General features: G+C 39.8%; 1 protein-coding gene across 1 annotated transcript in view; it reads right to left on the bottom strand.

Moving 5' to 3' along the window:
• The window catches only part of NLGN1 (neuroligin 1), a 975,736-nt gene extending 955,098 nt beyond the window's left edge, over positions 1-20,638 (bottom strand). The window contains exon 1 of the mRNA XM_066347064.1: positions 20,600-20,638. The gene's annotated coding sequence lies outside the window, so the exon portion shown is untranslated. The remainder of the gene's footprint in view (positions 1-20,599) is intronic.
• Positions 20,639-21,466: the final 828 nt, after the last annotated feature.

The following is a 21,466-nucleotide window of genomic DNA, read 5'->3' on the forward strand; positions in this document are numbered from 1 at the left end:
TATGAAACAGGCAATGATATGTTGTTCTTTCCTGTTTTATAGGTAAACCATTGAAACTCAGCCAGATTAAGTGCTTCCACCAATCATTACTACACGACAAAGGTAGAACCAACATGAACATCATCCTACTTCAAGTCCAGGGCACTATCCTCCACAGCAAACTTTTTCCATCCTACTTCTAGGAACGAGCAAGATTTGTTTTCGTACTGTTAAATGACTTGTTGAAGAATCATAATTGAAAAAAGAAAAGGGATCAAAGGTAGAGATATAATTGTCAATTGCCTTAAATTATTACCCCCCCACCCCCTTCCATCTCTTTAGATTTGAACAACAATCCCTATATAATAAGGAGCCATAGATTTGCCTATTTGCACTTGACAAAGGAGATTTTTTTCTGAAAGCTTGGCTTAAAAATCCAGAATTCAACCATATACCATTTAACTATTATAATTATTAAGAGGAATGTTAAAAGTACTGAAATTACTCTTTGATCATAATTAGCTTGAAAAACAAATGCTGTTTTCAAGATACTCTGATGTATTGATTTTGCTTGATAAACACTGAACCAAAAACCAAATAAAAGTTTTTGATCATTTGCAGTTTCCTCCTTCAGTTTCCCTTGTTTCCTTCTACATCTTATTGTGATTTCTAATTTCAACTTATTTGCTTAGGGGTTCCAGGTGGACTTCTCTCAGGGAGCTTTTCATATGTGGATGTCGTGGGGCCTCTTGCTGCCACTGCCCAGGAATCCTGCCCATGTTAGACTCCTGTTTTCTGTGGCTCGTGTTTTAGTCCCTACACGCTCGGCCTCCTCAATACCACTCACACGCTCGGCCTCCTCAATACCACTCACACGCTCGGCCTCCTCAATGCCACTCACACGCTCGGCCTCCTCAATGCCACTCACACGCTCAGCCTCCTCAATGCCACTCACACGCTCGGCCTCCTCAATACCACTCACACGCTCGGCCTCCTCAATACCACTCACACGCTCGGCCTCCTCAATGCCACTCACACGCTCGGCCTCCTCAATGCCACTCACACGCTCGGCCTCCTCAATGCCACTCACACGCTCGGCCTCCTCAATGCCACTCACACGCTCGGCCTCCTCAATGCCACTCACACGCTCGGCCTCCTCAATGCCACTCACACGCTCGGCCTCCTCAATGCCACTCACACGCTCGGCCTCCTCAATACCACTCACACGCTCAGCCTCCTCAATGCCACTCACACGCTCGGCCTCCTCAATGCCACTCACCCGCTCGGCCTCCTCAATGCCACTCACACGCTCGGCCTCAATGCCACTCACACGCTCGGCCTCCTCAATGCCACTCACACGCTCGGCCTCCTCAATGCCACTCACACGCTCGGCCTCCTCAATGCCACTCACTCCACCCACTGTGTGCTCCAGCACACCTGACTTCAAAGTGTGATGTTGCCCCTAAATTCTCCTCCCTTAATCCCCAAAGACACCAATGTGCAGGTTCTTTTCCTTTTAAGGTTTTCACTGCTCATTACACAAGGGAAACAGAAGGAGGACAGCACTGACCATCAAGAAGTTACACAATGCACAGTGTCATTTCATTTCATATCTAAAGCTCCTGACAGCCCTCTGAGATGGCAAACTGAAGCCTCCAGATATCTCTGCTAAACAAAATATAGCAGAAATTCTAGGAAGATTACAAAGTCCACTGACCCCTTAAGTCCACTGGTATCTGAATGGCCTGAGGATTGCTCCTTCTCCAATCTGACTCAAATATAGCCACATAATCATTTCTGGGCAGGAGACTGGGCATTCTGCTCACCCTGCCCCTGTCTGCCTGCTTTCAGTATACCACCAAGAGTACTGTTATAGACTAAACGTTTGTGCCTCCCCCGCAAGTTCCTATGGTGAAATCTAATCCCCAATGTAATACTTGGAGATGGAACATTTGCAGTGAGTAGGTCATGAGGGTGGACCCTTCATGAATGAGGTTAGTGCCTTTATGAAAGAGAGCACAAGGAGGTTCCTTCCCCATTCTGTGGCATCCTTACATGGCAAGAAGGCAGGTGTCTATAATGCAGGAAGTAGGCCCTCACCAGACACCTAAATTGCCTTGATCATGGGCTTCCCAGCCTCTAAAAGTATGCAAAAAATTGTTCCGTTGTTTAAGCTGCCCAATATATGATATATATTTTTTATAACACCTGAATAGACTGACAAGTTTCCTCACACAGGTCAACGTCCAGGCATCCCTTCTCTCTCTCTTACGCCAGTGATACCATGTTGCTGCCAGACATAGCCCGGGGACAACAAAGTGCTCAAGGGACCGTTTCAGGTGCTATAAGCCCCTCTCCTCTCTGGGTTTGCTGTTGGGACATATCACACGTCCTAGTGCAGTTTAAGCATGGGGGTGCCATTGACACACCATGTCTGTACAAAGCTCACACCCACACCTCACCTCTGATCATGGCCTCGCACACCAGCATTGCTGTTTTCTTCTTCATCCTCCTCCCAGGGAGAAAAGGCTTCTTTCTACCTTCTTGCCTATGGAGTGGACAAATCTTTAGGTTCATCACTTCCCACTTGAGCCCAGAACCTCTCTAGATATCTGGGAGCCAAGGCTCCCTGAGGAAGTACTAGTCAATGCCTGTTGGGCTCCTGACAGCTGGCAAAATTCCTGTGGATCTTGTCCTCAGCAATGGTGCCTTTTTCTAGACTGAAAAGTACCGTTTGAAAAATTTAAATAAAATAGGTGCATGGATGGATAGTTGGATAGATAGATGATAGATAGATAGATAGATAGATGATAGATAGGTGACAGACAGATGATAGATAGATGATATAGATAGATAGATAGATAGATAGATAGATAGATAGATAGATAGAACAAAAAATAAACAGTATGTGCTTCATTGCCTCAGAGGCAGATTTGTATACTAAAGTCCCATAGGCAGGACATTTGATCAGTTCTATTGCTTCTCAAATAACCTCCCCCAACCACTTCCCTCACAAATAGATTAGGTACAGACAGCTTGTCAGCACAGCAGCTTGTCTGGGGTGGCAATGCAAGAAGACAATGAAACCCTGCTTATAAAGTTTTCTTATAAAAACTGCCAGTGAGTCCAGAGCAGCTAATCTTCACCCTCACTGTCTCCTTCCCATCTGGAGCACAGAGCACAAACAATGAAGTGCTCTCTTGAAGGGAATGGCTGTCACAGGGGCAGGAACCTAAGAAACCATTGCTCACCAACATCATGCACTGCAAACTTGTTTATTTATTATAATCAGGTCAACAAAATGCCACTATCGGAGCCAGTGGATATTATTTTATTTTGCAGAATCATTCTTGTGATTGTGTGTAATAAGATTTACCTGATGCTGTCAAAGCTAGCAGCTGAGAAGTCTTAAGAATAAAACCCTTTTTGTTCAAGGAGGCACTACTGCATTTCTGCTTTTCCAGTGTTTTCATGATTTGAGTTAGAATGGGTGAAGATAAAACAACAAAAAACTTAGTCATGTTCACTAAACCTTGGCCAGAGAAACCTCCCCTCCAACAACAGACCGTTGGAATCAATATATTTTCCTGCAATATTTGCCAGCATGGTAATTAAGAGAGTACCCTTGAGACTGTAGGCATTTGGCGTTTCTTCATGAAAAAGGTCAGTGTGTTAATAAAGAAACGTGACTTCTATTTCTCTTGTGATTTTCTCTTCTCCACCACAGGACTCAAAGACTAGTTTACCTGATGTCCTTATAGCAAACCTGGTTCTATTGTTTTACAACAAAATCACTATTACAAATATGTTTGTGCCTGTGTGTGTGTGTGCACTACAGACAGAGAATGAGAGAGAAGAGGGAATAAGATAGAGAATGTGTTAGGCCACAGCAGTGTTCATCTAAAGAGGTTTATTCGTCATCTTTATTTTTGGTAACATCATTTACATTACAAAAACAGTACACTGGCATAAGTTTCAAATGTGCAAACCTGCTAATAGTATTCTAAAAAGGGACAATGGCAGGACTGGCAAGACTACCTCTTGCTCCAAATACAATTTTATATTTTGAAATATGATTTACTTTTGGATCGCAGCCAGGCAATTACCATTCACAAATATTTCAAGACGGAGAAATGAAGTGGTTGCTACTAGTCCCATCATTTGGGATTGCAGCTAACAGATTTTACATATCAACTTTTCTGCTATTCTTTTTTAGAAAATACAATAAAATCTTAATATTTCTGCATCTCAGGCCTTATTGTCAGCTCTGCTAATGCTTGAGGCAAAACCAAGTAGGTGGCTCCCTCTGGTGCTGTTACTGGTATTAGTTTTTCTAATCACAACCAGAGATGTAAACCAGATTATTTTAGAAAGGTTAAGTAGAAGCCCTCAGGGCCTGTATTACTAGAAATGTCTCCAGGGATAGAATTCCACTTGGAATAAAAATAGATGAGGCTGACGTCTTTTCTGATATAAGAACAGACATAAATTCTTCCTCGGCCTTTTTTCTTTACTTCATACACACCAGAGAACCACAAAAGGTAAAAGAAAAGTCATGTTCACTAAACTTTGGTCAGAATTCCCCATTCTTGTTGCTGAAAATGCTAATGCCCCAAGAAAATATTTAAATAGTTATCATGAACCCTGTTGGGAAGATAAAATATATTATGCTCACTTTGTTAAAGATGGGAGCTGCCCACAGGGAAGCCTGTTGCCCAGGTGATAATAGTGTGTGTTGGGGGCGGGCTGTGGGCAGGCAGGATCCTTGTAGCCTGGGGCTTGGTTTTAGGACTAAGCCCTTCCCACCCTTTTTGATGTGGGGTGGTGCAATCCCACCATGCCCTAGATAGGTGACTGTATTAGAGACTTCCCTATTTTGTATATTGGATTAAAGGTTTGGATTTCTGCACTATAAAGTGGGGCAGACTAGGAGCTTGCTCTCTCTCAGTTCCTGAGATTAACATTAGAGGAGAGAGCAGAGAGGAGAGCAGAGAAAGGCCACATGGAGGAGGTCAGGAGGAGCATCCAAGATGGCAGAGTATTGAGTGAGAAGCCAGTTTGTGCAGAGTTTGTGCAGGGAGAAGGAAGGAGATGGGGAACAGAGGTGAATATGTCTGGTGAGCTAGAAACCTTTGATTCTAGGAAACTCGGATAAGTCGGTAGCTTTGTGAGCACTGAATGAGTGGGTTCTGGAGCCTAGTGTGTGTTTTTACTTGCCCACCGGGTGCAAGCTAGGATTAAAGATGATGGCTGTAAAGCCAGAAGCCAAGGCCAGACCAGCATCAGAGCAGCCCAGCCCTTGCAGGTTCGCATTGGATTCGGACAGTCGGTAAAGAAACCATGGAGCCAAAAACTGGTGGGCCATAGTCTTTAATCCTACCTTGCACCCGGCGGACAAGTAAAAATACACACTGGGCTCCAAAACCCAGTCACACTCAGTGCTCACAAAGCCACTGACTTATCCGAGTTTCCTAGAATCAAAGGTTTCTAGCTCACCAGACTTATTCTCCTCAGTTCCCCATCTCCTTCCTTATCCCAGATACAAACTCTACACAAACTGGCATCTCACTCAGTACTCCGCCATGTTGGCTGCTTCTCCTGGCCTCCTCCACGTGGCCTTTCTCTGTTCTCTTCTGCTCTCTCTTGCTAATCTCAGGAACCAAGCCCCAGGCTACAAGAATTCTCAACACACATTAATATCACCTGGGTGATGGCCTCCTCATGTTATCTTTAACAAAGTGAGCATAATACATTTTATCTGCCCAACAATGGCCCACCAGTTTTTGGCTCTGTTGTTTCTTTACCGACTGTCTGAATCCAATGGAACCTGCATGGGCCAGGCAGCTGTGATAGTGGCCCTGGATACTGGCTTTACAAACCCCCATATGGCCATCAGTCACTGACCCAGGACTCCACTTTGACCAGTAGCCTATACAGCAGTGACGAGAGCAAAAAGCCTGTTCCCAGAGGCAACCAAAGGTCCACAACAGCATCTCTGAATGGTAGTGGGTAGGAGGCTGGCAAAATCTCCTGCATAGCTGTGATCCATAACAGTCTCCAATGACCACTCCTTTCAATATCTGTCCTACCCACAGACAGCCAATGTTTGAAATTCAGCTTCCAGGGCCGTCACAGCAGTATAAAGCCACAGTGATTCTTCTAAGGCAATCTGCAGGCTCTCCTGTGTTGATGTTGTCCTCCTTTCTGCCCAAGAGGCAGTACTTCCTGCCTGATACATTTCTCTAAAGCACAGCATAGCCTCCACCACCAGCCAGAATGTTAATGCATTATCACTCTGTACACTGAAAAAACAAGTGACCATATGTAGCCTATGCCAGTGGAGCTGTAACTGTGAAGAACAATGGCTCTGAGTCAACAACAGAATTAAACTACTCCCTCTTGTGAAGCGCTTCTGAATATTTTAAGTGTTGCCTTGAAAGTGTGGGATTATGTGCAAGCATAAACATTAGCTTAATGCAATTTTTTGGTTCGAAATATACCAGAGTTTAAAAATCAGAATTGGAAGGCAGAAAATAACTTTGGGATAAATTTAATTTTTTTCAAGTGTGATTAAAACATGATTGAAGAGGCATACTTTATGTATAATTAAAGTTGCTTTGTAATTAAGAGATTTAAGCATGTATAGAAAATGATACAGCTTAGTTTGGAGGTTTTACAAAGGCGCCCATTAACATTCACTCCCTCGCAAGCCTGTGACTCAAATGCTTTCACATTCTAATGCTGATAGAGTCCTTGAATTTTTTTTAAATCTGTCAATTTCATCATTTCTAAATGCTTTATCTTTCCTTCATGTATAGTAAAATAAAAACAGCCCTATCTCTCTTGCATAAGCCAATACAGGGTTGTAGATTTCATTTCAAAGGCTTTAAAGGATCCTCAGAATCTCTGAGACATGGCTTGACTTTCCATTTTCTTCTCCACTGTGTCTAGCACCATGCCTGACCTAGTATATAAAAAGTATATGATAAATTCTATTATTGAGTAAGCAGAATGTCTGTATTTGTGTGTGAAAGGTTCACATGAAAATAAGAATGAATGGACATTCTTTATGTGACAGGCCAAGGTACTATAATACATTATTTCATTTAATTCCACAACAGTTCTATGAGGTTGATGTTATCAACCCAATTGGAGAGATACATAAACTAAAATCAGAGAAAAGATAAAGACTACAGAAAATCATCATTTTAATACTAACATAGCAACAGAATCACCTTTTAGGCTAAAGAACGAGGCAAAACAAGTTCTCCACACCCCAGTTCAGCAACCCCTTAAACTCCCCAGGGCTCGACTTTCGGCATCCCTGTGGGCCCCCCCCCCCCGGCCCTAAAGCATCCCCTTCTGGTAAACCTGTAGCAGAAATGGGGGTTTTGTCTCACTGGCAATTTTCCTGGTTTAAACTAATTTTTTGGGCCTTCCCCATCAATACCCATCTAGTCTATGTTTCATGTTGGCTGTTGACATTCATAGTTAGAAGGCTTCTGCAATAGTTCTATGGTGCAATGAAAAAAATTGAATTTGGATTCTGGTTTTAGATACAGAAAGGGAACCATGAAACAGACTGCAGGAATCAGGAAGTATGCGTATGTACAAAGGAAAAGAAATTATATTCATGAGGATAAGAAAAAAATGATGCTGAATTTGTCTTCCTGGTGACCAAGAATACACTTCTCTCCCCTTTCTCATCTAATCACCGTATGAAATACAAATAACCTTTCTAAGAAAAGTAGTTACTTCTCCTTATGCCTTCTCATATCTGGCATTCACTTAACAATTTTCAGTTAGATCACCCAGGTAGATGGACAGATGGATAAAAGATAGATATGTACTGTTTTGCAAGTTCCAGTATAGCAGGAGATTTAAAGGATACTACAAAATTAAAGATACTCCTTATACACTCTATCTCCCTGACAGGTTTTTCCCATTCCAGTCACTGTGCCTTCTTTCTGACCTATAGCATCATCACATTTTCAGGGTTGCATGGTAGCGTGAGGGCCCCATAAGGAGCGGTGGTGCTGTGAAGTCATCCTTCTTCAGAGTTTCAGAGAAGACTAGTGTGGTAATGACATTCTACAGTGAAGATCCGGATGATTCTCAGTATAGTTCTGACTGGCAGAGTCATCATGAACCAATTCATGAGAAATTAGGAGCGTGTTTATGGCCTTGTATAGAAAACATGCTCATGCTCTTGTGATTCCTTCCCTGTTCTCCTGGTGCTGGTTATTCTAGCCACTGATTCCAAAAACGAGCTGCTGTTTTCATAGAGTGGATTCAAGAGGAGTCAGGAGGGACATATTGATTTCATGTGCAATTTAGTAGGAACAGAGGAATATATCACACTTGAAACTGCACCTCTTAGAACTTAAAAAAAATTTTAAGTGATGAGGACAATTGCTGAGTGTTCAAAGACAGATTAGCACCAACTAGAGCCTTTCTCCCTTAAGCAAATAAGGCATTTGATTATGTGTCCTGTAATCAGCTGATATGAAAAAACTGACTGAAGTACTATATTGAAAGGGAGGATGGGAAAGAAGGTATGTTTGGAGAGGCATAGTGTTTCTGGTACTTCCTGGGAGAAGTTGCCCAAGTTAGAAAACAATACATGGGTAGGCTATGGTAAGAAGACTCCTCATTTGTTTACATGCAATCAAATAATCTCAAACAAATTTGGTATCAACCAGTGACATTCATAGACATTCACTCAGAAAGTTATTTTTTTATTTTAAATAATTTAATTTGGCCTGACCAGGCCATGGTGTAGTGCAGCGGTTCTCAACCTGTGGGTCGCAACCCCGGTGGGGGCGGGGGTCGAACGACCAAAACACAGGGGTCGCCTAAAGCCATCGGAAAATACATATTTATTATACAATACATTTTTAAATAAAAATGTATTTCCGATGGCTTTAGGCGACCCCTGTGTTTTGGTCATTCGACCCCCCACCAGGGTCGCGACCCACAGGTTGAGAACCTCTGGTGTAGTGGATAGAGCATCAGACTGGTATGCAGAAGACCCAGGTTCAAAACCCCGAGGTCCCCGGCTTGAGGGTAGGCTCGCCAGCTTGAGCATGGAGTTGCTGGCTTGAATGTGGGATCATAGACATGACCCCATGGTCACTGGCTTGAGCACAAAGGTTGCTGGCTTGAGCAAGGGGTCACTCACTCTGCTATAGCCCCACCCCACCCCAGTCAAGGCACATATGAGGACGCAATCAATGAACAACTAAGGAGCCGCAACAAAGAATTGATGCTTCTCATCTCTCTCCCTTCCTGTCTGTCTGTCCCTGTCTGTCTCTCTCTCTGTCTCTCTCTCTCTCACATACACGCACACACAAGTTAATAACAACTTAATTTGTCTTCTGGTTGAAACAAGTCTCTTTCTGATGAGTAATATGAATTATTTTCCAAGGACCTGTTAATCTCAGGGTAAATATACAATTGATATTTATGATCTGCAGAGGTCCCATTCCAAATTGCTCAACAGTGTTCCTTTGCTCAAGCCACTGTCTTTGGGCTTCTCATGCCAATAACTTTTGGGCTCAAGCTGGCAACCTTTGGGGTCATGTGGACGACCCACTGCCAGCCCGTGCTCAGAGCCCACAATCAGAGAGGTGACCTCCAAGTCGCCGTTTTATCCACTCTGCACCATCACTGCATTTCAGGCTTTTTTTGTTGTTGTTTTTGTTTTTACTTTTGAAAAAGACTAGAACAACCAATTACCTCAGCTATATGGCCTATTCTTAATTCTTACTGCTTTTGTTCAAGCAATGCTTTGTTTTCACTTCTCCATTTATCCATAACCCAATCTCCTTCAAGTAACAAGTTTTCTCACTAAACATTCTTCAAACTAAAACTTCATTCCTTAAAGGTTCTGGCAATTATTGCCTATAATTCTAAACTAATCATTATTCCACCACAGATACATGTCACACAGTGTACTGATATAAGTATTCTGCCCTGCATGTAAAAGAGATGCTATGAAACATTACAGGAAGATCAGGCTATTCTGGTCCAGCTTCTCTCATTGTATAAACCAAGAAAGTCATGTCTTATCTCGGCCTCAATTTTGTCTCCTGAAGGCTAAGAAGGTTGACCAATAATCATTTAAAAAAACATTATGACCTTTTAACTTTTCAGCTGGAAATACCACTGAATATTTATTGAAAAAATTTCAAGTGAATGATTTGTTTTTACATATAATCTGGAATCAAAAATTGTGATTTTAATCATTAGTCATTTAAAATGTGATTGCAATGGGAATATAATCTCAACACCCTATGTTATGGTCTGAGTGAGACTCTAAGCCATTAAATAATATTTTTATCTTAAATACTAGTACCTTTAATATTTTTTATGGACAAAGTGACCGAAGTAGAAGATTAAAGTAATTTAATTATTAAAATTCTACTTACTTGCAGCAATATGATATCTCTAATTTATGCATTGCTACAGTTTGATTGTATTAAAAGAGAACTTCAAGAATACGTAGTCAAGAAAAAGGGTTTTCTTCATACTTTGTAAATTAACTAGCTTTATGGCAAATAGGTGGGTGAGAGAGAACAGTGTTTTCTTTGTGGGGACTCCAGCTACGGTGAGAGAAGGAAGAATAGCAAACCTCTGAAGAGCTTGTTATTCATCAGAAAGTAAGAACCCAGCTTTCTGACTACTTAAGAGTAGTGACAATCTTCAAATACAATACAGAGAAGAAACACTGTTGTCTGTGGAATTGCACAGTAAGAACTGTCAAGATATATCACAAATACTAGCATCTGACTGATCCAGTCCGAGGCTCCTCTTCTTTTTATTCGTATTTCCTTTAAAATCAGTGGTGTGTGGTTGAATAATGATAAAACAAACAAAAAGACTTCATTTTTATCTACCAATTTTTTTTCTGCTCTTTACTGATGACTCTCTTTTAAGCAGAATGCTTATATATAGTGATAAATAACTCCCTGTGAAAGTTTTCTTTGTTCTTAAGGAAAGTGCATTTTCTTCTTCCCCTTTTCCAGTTTTACATTCTTTATTTGGCTTTAATTTGTTCAATAATTCTTCTCATCTCATATATATGAGGCGAATGGTTCTAAATCCTATCTGTTTCGTTGAAAACTTCTGTATCACTTGGAGTTCTTTAAAGAACAAATAAGATGTCCATGTGTAAGCCTCAAAAAACTTGTAAAAATCTCAAAGCTATGCAATATACAGTGGTACCTTGACACATGAGCGCTTTAAATCACGAGCAATTTGAGAGACGAGCAGTTGCTAGCGGGATTTTCTGCTTTAAGTCACGAGTGGATATTTGAATGAGCTTCCACCACCTTCCACTAGATGGCCTGCTGAACATTCTGAAAGGGAGGAAGAAACAAACTTCCATAGAAAGGTTTTTGTTGAAACAGTCTCTAAGCCAGCGGTAAAATATGTATTTCCGATGGCTTTAGGCGACCCCTGTGTTTTGGTTGTTCAACCCCCGCCGGGGTCACGACCCATAGGTTGAGAACCGCTGCTCTAAGCGAAAGCGAGACAAGTGTGGCAAAAAAGCCAAAAGTCAGTGAAGAAAATGATGATTAAGCAAAGTAAAAAAATAGCAGTTATGTTTAGAGATAAAGTTACATATCATATGTAGTGTGTAAGTTAAAATTGTAATTAAATGTAGCGTTGAGTGTGTAGAGAGTAAGTTATGTTCAGCGATAGCACACAAAATGAAAACCTCCTCCGCCAGCCTTCTTGCCTGACCTTGAAGGTAAATACACTTCATAAACTAGTTTATTTCTTTACATTCTCTCTTATTATGTATATATGTCTGTATTTGTAATTTATAAAGTACATTTTCTTATTTAAGAGCATGTAAAACAAAAGATTTGTGTAGTTTTTGGGGCCCAGAATGGATTAATTGCATTCCCACTAATTTAAATGGGGAAATTCAATTTGACACATGAGCAAGTTGAGTCACGAGCTCAGCCATGAAACGAATTAACTCATGTGTCAAGGTACCACTGTACAATAAATCTTAAAGTTATATATATACTAGGTAGGTTTACATTATAAATACACAAAACATAATTTATTCTTATATTATTATGTATTAATTATTGTATTATTTTCCATACAAACAACTGTAAACCTACATTTGCCTCACCCTGAAATATATATCTTAAGATTTACCAGTTTAAAGTAACACCTCTTTATAATTACAATTTGTATAAAACACACTTAAATATATTATTATGAACATTGTTTACTACTGATTATTTTTAAAATTTTATTTATTGATTTTACACAGATAGGAATGGGGGGAGAGAGAAACAGAATCATTAATCTATTCCTGTATGTGCCCTGACTGGAGATCAAACTCGCAACCCTTGCATATCAAGACAATGATCTAACCAACCAAGCTACTGGGCCAGGGTAATTACTAATTATCTTTACCAAAACAGTTCTGAGAGCCAAAAGGCACTTTTAATTTCAATTAGTCTAATTATACATTTTAAACATAGAAACCAAGGCCCATAGAGCAGAAGTGAATTACATAGGAAATGACACGAATAGTTATTAGAAGAGTCTGCTCTACAAATAGATAGTCTCCTGATTCCTGATCTTGTGCTTCTTTTCATCCCACTGTATCATTAAATTCTTGGTTAATAACCATGATTGCATTAGAGAGTTTAAAAAAGGAGGACACGTATCATTTAAGTTGCCATTTCTTTCACTCTTAAATTTTTTTTAACCTTTAACATCTCTGAATCAGGATGCATTTTAAAATTCCTTCTAACCAAGCAGTAATGGAGGCACAATTGCCATTGACTTTCCATGGAAAAATTGGGTGTATTTATTACTCTTGCCACGACCAGACAACTACCCCTACTGATATTTCAGAACAATTTAGGAAAGAAATATAAAATCTGGTTGTTGTCTGAAAAATCTTCAACTGTCACATTCTAGTAAGATCAACAAAACACCAGCATCAAACCTTTCAGAAGATACCAGGTGCTTGGAATGAAATCCTGCAGACAGTCCTGGAGTCCTCTTAAGAAATGGTATATCCCCAACATGCACAGACCATTGTCAAAAAAATGCAGATATAGATGGCTCTGAGTCAAACAAAAATTATTGAGATGAATAAGAACTTGATTAGGACAAAGTTTTTTGAATTCTTTTTCTAGTATATGTGCTGCCAAAGTGAGCAGTTTTTTGAATTCTTAAAGCAATGTATTTGTTGATAATATACTTTTTTATACATGTAAAAAGATTGATATAGTAAAAAAACTACATTCACTTAACTCTAAATGGTTTTTTATTAAATTATAAGATAAAAATCTAAGTGGTAGAAAGCATTTATAATGATTTTACTGGGGTTCTTTCTAAAGTGTATATAAAATAATGATGCATCCTGTAATCAATGGTTCCTTAGTTTGGCGCTAAATATGGTATATTAAGTATATAATTAAACATTTTATTCCTTGAGAGATGCTTCAGGAACTTGCAATACTTCAGTTAGTGCTGCAAACCATAATTTTTTCACAGTTGATTGTTGAATACGAGATACTGCATAGGTCCAGAAGAAAGAAGTTTAGAAAAATGCTTAGAAAACATACTCCTCTGGCAGTCTTCACTTGATACAAGATATCCACTAAAATGCGGATCTATTTAAAACCCAACTTCACCATGTTTTCACTTTCAAATTTACCTTCTATTAAAATGAAAAGAGAAGCATCTGTTTCTGACCCTAACCACAGATGGAGTTCCTAAGTATCATTTCAAGTTTGATTCAGAAATCAGAGCCCTCCCTATCATAGGAAGGGAGGCAAGAAGTCCTGGTCAGAGGTGGTTTCTATGATGCAAACAGCTGTAGGCATGGAGCATGAAAAAAGAGCATTGGATAGACGTCAAGATGAAAAACTCAAAATGTGTTCTAAAATGCTGATAGTAAAGCAATGGTAGAGCCACTGTCCATCACAAAATTTGCTTTGAGACAAAGAGATATCCTATCCATTCTTTTCTAGTTCATGGTTCTTTGATAATGTGGCTTTGGTATAAAGTTTACTTGCCTCTTTATACTGGAGAGAAAGTTATCAAGTACAAATGAGGTTACTGAAATTCTAAAGCTAGAGAAGAAAAAATGTTGAAAAACAATTGCTTTGTGAGCACAGAGCAAAATATGTATAATGAATTCACCTTATTTAAACTTTCTCTACCTTCCCTTCATTGGTTTCCATCTGCCTACAAATTACAATGTGTATCTCCATTGAAATGACTCAAGTACCACTGCTATCTTTTTTTCTCTGAAATCCCATTGCACATGCTGATGGGAACATAATTTGGCAGTTTATTGCACACAATATTGTCTGATATCTGAACATATATTCACTCAGGAAAATGATATTTACTGAGTGATAAATGACAGCCTTCATTTGTTTGCATATGCATATATACATGTACATATATGTATATATTCTTCCTCTTTCCAAAAATGATTTGAAGCAGCTTATGATAAAAAACCCAAACACAATCAAATCTTGAAGCAAAGTTTAAGTTAAAAACTGATTCAAATAATAAAGCATGGTAAATAGAGATAGTTAAAAACCCCTTTTTCAATTGAACACCAAATTGGTTGTGCTTTTATGAAGTCATACAAAAGAATAAAAATAAAGTTTTCCTTGTTAAAAATAAATAAATAAATAACCTCATAATATTCCATGAGAGATGCTCATTGCCATGTGAGCTAAAAACTAGATCCCTCACTTAGATCTTCTAAGTAAACAGTTATCAAAAGCAGAGGGGTAATTTTAATTAGGGCATAAATGAAATTAAGTTCTTCTTCATGTCAGTAATTGGCAAAAGAGTTCAGTCATTTCTCACATTATTCCTGAATTATGATTGAAAGATCACATGATGAACACAGATGATCTATTTAGTTAGTAAGGAGGAAATCTGGTTTATCTATGGTTGTTACATGATGTGGCTTTAAGATGAAAAAGTAGGGTTTTAGATTTAGACATGTAATATAATTTAGTATTTATAATTATTCTCTCCAAAGATCATTTCTGCCTTTTCTGATTCTCTAGATATATATATATATTTAATCTCTGGAACATCATGAAAATAGTCATTCTACATCAGAGATATGTATAGAGTTTATGCCCATAGAATCAAAGACCACTTAATTTGTGTGTGTGTGCGTGCGTACACATAAGCACACAAGCATTAAATTATAATATAGGCAACCATATTCTAAAAAATTTGATAAAGACAGGACATAATGTTTATGGTATACTCTGTCAGGTACTCTAGGTTACAGCTATTGCCACCTTTCTCCCAGTTAACAAGAGTTCTGATTTTGTTTACATGGGACACTGTCCACAGAGAAAGCAGACCTTTCTGCCAGCCAAGGGGAAAAACCATGATTGATCAAAACCACCACACAATGCACTTTCTCTTTGCCAGAGATTACAAGTGGGATAGGTCATGGTTTCAGTTGATCAGTTATAAAGGAGTCTGCTGATAGCTCTTAGAAAATTCTTCTTCCTCTTTCCATGAGAAGAGAATGCTTCCTATCTTTTTGGTTTGAGTGAGACTATTTGAAAAGGTGATGATTGCCTCTGTGGTAAGCACATTATCTTCTTCCAAGATGGGAAACCAACAGAATTTTAGCAAAGCTATCTCAGAGCCTAACATCCTTGAACTACTGAGTGAAATAACCCTGGACCAGCATACCTCCAGAATTCTTGTTCTGCAAGATAATGACAGTACATATTTATTGTTTAGGCCTGTAATTGGGTATTATTCTGTTATATAGAAAAAAATTCCAAATTGATAACATATCTTGTATTTCTATATTCTACACAGAACTGAGCATTCAACAAACTCATAAAGAATGATACAGAGGGTAAGAAATTAAAAAACAAAAAACAACTTTGTACTCAATCAGACAAGATCATTTACCATCACAGCAATGTTGACATATCTTTGTAAAGGAGAATTTTTTCCTATAGTGGTAGCCAATAGTACTTTTTTTTTTTACCACACTGAGGTAAATAATTAATCTGTATAATTTTAAGTTATTATAGCCTATACTAAAACATCTGTATTAAAAAAACATTATTTAACCTAATGCCATCACTAGTGTGTGCTGTCTTTCTAAATATAAGCATTAGAGAAATATGAAAAGAATAGACCTGCATTTTTATCTCCTTTGACATTTCTCATGATTGACAACTTTCTAATTTGTAAGTATGAACAGCAAATGACTGTTTTATCAATATACTAGAGATGAGGTGCTGTTCTACAGAGCAAGATGCCTCCATTCTGCTATTCAGTTATTTTCCAAGTAAAATATCATCTAGAGCAGGGGTCTCAAACTCACGGCCCGCGGGCCGCATGCGGTCCGCCGAACAATTTTGTGCGGCCCGCAGACTAATCCACAAATTTCAAAATATTTTGGATAAAATTAAGTAAGCCTAGGGGCCTACTTGTATTTTTCATTTCTCTAGCATCTTAGCTAGATATTAGCTTAGTTAACAGCAATTGTGATGCAAACTACAGTTTCTGGTCATTTTGTGACACTGAGTAAACTGCATGTACGATTGTGCTTGTTGTACTGATTTTTTTTTGTTTTCAACTGCAGTGAGAAAAGTGTTGCGTAACAGTTGCCTTTTGTAGAACTAGTGCGGCCCGCCGAATGGCTGTGATCTTGCTCTGCGGCCCACATGCTGAGTTGAGTTTGAGACCCCTGATCTAGAGGGAAACCAATCACAGTACTATCATAGTTACTTTATCAATATTTAGTATGTGGCAAAATCATATCTACTCTCTATTATGGCTATTTTTTTTCTTTTTTAAAGTAGTTAGGTGAATATTACATACTCACTTATTCTGTCATAGTAGCAAACACTTATAGTTTTCAAACACAGTCATTTCTTGTTCTGTCAGCTTCTGGTTTTTCCCAGAGTACTGGTATGCCACACTCAAAATACATTCCCCAACCTCTCTTCTCCCCAGAAGTGGCCATCTGACACAGCGTGGAAGTGATAAGAAAATGATAGTCTCGGGAGAATGTCCACGTCACAAAATAAAAGACAAAATGCTCAAGAAAAGGGCTGTTTGGCTCTTTCCTGTCCTTCTTTTTCTTTTCTTTCCTTCTTTTTTTTTTGAAAGCAATTTCATAGAGTTCTCTACCATTTATTAAACAAAAAACAAACAAAAAACATATCCCCACCACAATTGCAATGCAAAGAAAAATGAAGAGTAAAAAACAGGGAATTGCCTTCTTTTGACTCCAGAGTAGTCATCGTCAACCCAGGATAATTTTACCTCTAAGGGACATTTGACAATATCTAGAATATCCTTGGTTGTCATAACTGGAGGAGTGAATGGGCGTGCTACTTGTATCTAGTTAGTAGAGACCACAGGTGTTGCTAAACATCTTATAAGGTACTGGCTACTCCCCCACAACAAAGACAAAGACTTATCTGGCTCCAAATGCCAATATGCCAAAGTTGAGAAATCTTAGCCTAGAGTACTCTGTGATCTCTTTGGAGGCCTAGAAGGCAGACATGATGCCAAAGGCACAACAGCAATCTATGACCATGAGAAGAAAAGTACCAATATGAGAGAAGCAGCCGATTCCTTGATTAAATGTATAAACAACTGTTTTTTCCTGAGTTTTTATGATGTAAGATAAACCCTTATGTGCTTAATCCACTGTCAGCCATGATTTTTGTTGCCTCATAGTCAAATGTATTTATGAATAATACATTTAATATTCATTAGTGGTCTACTTTATGTTCAGATATGGGGCTATGCATTCAAAATGAAATGATAAATCAGATATGGTTTTTGACCTCTGGGAACTTACTATTAAATGAGGATGCCAACTATAAAGAAGTGTGAAAGATGGACTACTCTTTTATAAATAATGTCTTGTTGAAGCTCAGAGTAAGAATACAGGAAAGAAGCAGAGTGATGGAGAAAAGCCTACTCTAAGGAAACAAAATGTTCTCTGACCCTACAATTGCTGTGTGTGCATATGTGTGTATGGGGGGGGGGGTGGTAGGCAGTGGATAGTAATCCATGAAGAAATATTAGCAGAAGCAAAGCACAGAACTCTAAAATGGCATATACTATTGGGGAAAGTAGTAAATAAGTATTATGAATGGAATAATGAGTAAATTTGGGAGAAGGTCAGGTGGAAGGCATTTAATCTAAAAAAGAAAGCTGTAGAGTAAACTGAAAATGGAGTTGAATGCCATCAGTGTCTGGCCTGTAGCATAGAAGCTATAAGGAACCGCTGGCCATTGTTAATAAGAGATCTGCAAGAACTGACCCATGGTTTAGGGGTGAAAGGTAAGTTTGGTGACTTGGACTTGAGGGATTCCATTTACAAAGAATTCAACTATAACTGACGAATCATAGAAATTAATATAGGTATCTTCCTGTTTCCAATCTAGTAAGAAGGAAATAGATATCAAACTTCACTTTAAAATGTGTACAACAAAGTGTATTGTACTGTTATGGTTTCAAACCTTACTGTTAATTCCAATTATGTTTTGCTTAAAAAAACTATAAATTAGTATTTGTTAGGTAATTCATAAAATAATTTCCTTGTATAAAAGTAAAATGTGTTCTAGAAATAAACTATTACTCGGTTTAGCTTAAAAATGTTAAAAAAAATTTAAGCTCAGAGAATGTATTTTTATATCTCTATTCTCTAGTTATAGTTATTTACTTATCCTGGGGGAAAATTCTAAATAGATAAATTAAAGAAATAACCATGTGGAAGTAATAAAAATAGAATAAAATATGAGATGTTCAGGACTAGAAGAGACTTTAGAAAGTCAGGGAAGTCACTCAGTCAGGCAAAATCATCAAGCCTTCAAACACTCTACCTGCAGCAAATTGTTCTCAACCTACCTTTTGTGAGTTTATATTCCAGCTTCAATTTCAAACCAATCCAGACATTTCTATTATAAAATGTTATATCTAAATGTAAAAGGAAATTTTCACAAAATGAAACATACTAAGGGAATAAAGATAACATTGACAGGAAGTACCTTGGGAATGGAAGGAGGCAGGCTATGGGGAAGGCGAGGCGAGGGGAGGGGAGCAAAAGAGTGCTTTCTTTACCCCACAATGCAGGAACTGGCACATGAAGTCGCTGAAAGACTGGCTCTCTCAATTTCTGCTTATGTTAAGAGGATTGGAAAGACTAAGTGTAGAAGAGCAGGCTTACAGAAAACAGTTACTTCTTTTAATCAAACCATGTAATCAGAAGGCCTGAGTAATGATTAACTTCCACTTTCTCTGTGAATCACTCAATCACTCAGCAGTGCAGATAGACTTAGATTCATTGTCTGCCAAGGGCACAGTAAATAATGTTTTTGTACTTAACATTTAATATTTTAAGTATGTGCATGGCCCTTGCTTCTGAGCTCATTTCAAAAAGCTAATGTTCTGCTAGGTTGTAATGGCTGATTGAAATGCCAAGACATTTTCATAGGTTTTACACTCAAACACATGTATCCACACCTTTCCTCAGTGGTATTTTTACATCTGTGATCCTATTTGTAATTAAGCACAATTGATTTTTGAGAAATACATTATGACCTTGTATTTTTCATGTACAGCATGAGAATTTATACAGAGAAAATAGACTACTGTAGTTTCAGTATAAAAAGAAGTGAGTATATTAAGTACCTGTACAAATGCAGAGTAATAGACACAAGGTTAGCTAGGTATCTAAAATTCATATTTTTAAGTCCTACATGTATCATTATAGTCCTGGAAATGAAATAAAAAGTAGTATAAATACCCTCCTGGAGGCCAACTGCTCATGATTTATAATAATCACAGATGAATCAAATTTTAGACACATAACTTCCCTCGTCTGTAGAAAATATTAAGAACCTCCTCTGGAATAAATTATTCCCAATTTTAAATTCACTGCAGGTGGTTTTTCATTTCTACTTACAAAGCACAGGGCTGGACAGTCAGGAGCCAGTGGAGAGTGTTTTAAATGTTTGGACTACCTTCTCTTCCCGAAGGGGTTTATTGCCCAATGATATAAATCTAGCCGTTGCTCATCGCGGGGTATCTAGGGAGTGACATCTTGACTCGAACCACGCAGATCTGAAAATCACTTCGCAGGAAATGTGGGGAAGAGCAACTTTCTCATCCCTTCAAACTAAGAGGCGGAACCAGCCCCTGAACTAGCCCGAAGGCCTGGCGAGAGCGAAGGCTGAAGGCAGCTCGTCTGCGCGCCGCCGGGGCTTCAGGCAACGGTTTTCTTCTGGAGGCGGCATTGTTCCTCCATCTGTTCAGCCTCGGTATTTCCCAGGAAACCCTCCCCGCTCGCTCTTTGCCGTATTTCTCTGGTACCTCTCTGCCGAAGGCTCGGCTCTCGGTCTCGGTGTCCCCGGGCACAGCTCTGGGGTGAAGAGCTGCAGGGACGGGGGCGCCGCTCTAAGGCGCGGGCGGCGACTGCACCCGTCCGCCCGGCTCGGCGGCGCGCCTCCCGCTCGCTCTCCCCCGTCCTCCGGTCCCTCCGGCTCGGACGGGCTCTCCTGGCCTCGCGTCCCCGATCCCGCCCGCCTCTCCCGCGGTCGCAGCTCACCAGCTCCGCGCGCTCGGCGTCGGCCGCCCGGACCTCGGCGCGGGCACAGGACGCCCCCAGCCTGCAGGCCGACCGGAGGGCTGGAAGGGTCAAGGCGCCCGGGGCGGCGGGAGGAGGGGCGCGGAGAGCCGGGGCCGGCGGGGGCGCGGGGGACGCGGCGCGGGGGAGGCGGGGGAGAGCCCGAGACCCGGAGACGCATCTGTTCTGAGAGCGCCAATCGAGAGAGGACACAGCGGGCAGGAGTGGAGAAGAGCAGGAGGGGTGGGCAAGACGGGCAATTTGCAAACTGCCTGGGCGAGAAATGGTGAGCGGAGGAGGAAGAGGGCTGGAGGAAGAGAAGACAAAATAAGGGCAAGTTCCCACCTCTCTCCAAAAGGTCGAGTCTGAAAACGCGTCCCCTGAACGGGGAGTTAACTAGGGACTGGTCGTGGGGTAAAGGGTGGGTTTAAAAAAGAATTAAGTATCGTGTAGTTTTTCTTGCACTAGACCCAGCTCCATCTCGCTCAACTCTGCTGAATGACCCTCCAAAAAAAGGAATTGGCTTTATGGAAACACGGAAGCTGAATTTCCTCCACAGTGGACTCTTCTTGAGGTTCTCGTTTGGGTTGAAATGAAAATGAGCGTTTGGGGAGTTCCGTGAACCTTAGTACTACAGAAACCACCCAGTTCATTAAAGTTCTTTTTTTTTAATTTTTAATTGCTTTTATTTTCGTCAGAGGATAGAGGTGAGGGGTTGACACTGAGAGATGTTTAAAACAGCAATCTAGGTAGTAGTATTCTTCAAAAAGACAAAATGGGTTTCCCAAAACAGCTGAAAGGCGACGGGGAAACTCAGTTCCTCGGTTGGGAAAAAAGAGAGAGAGAAAG

The sequence above is a fragment of the Saccopteryx leptura genome, chromosome 8 (genome assembly GCF_036850995.1).
Source record: "Saccopteryx leptura isolate mSacLep1 chromosome 8, mSacLep1_pri_phased_curated, whole genome shotgun sequence".
NCBI classification, from domain to species: domain Eukaryota; kingdom Metazoa; phylum Chordata; class Mammalia; order Chiroptera; family Emballonuridae; genus Saccopteryx; species Saccopteryx leptura.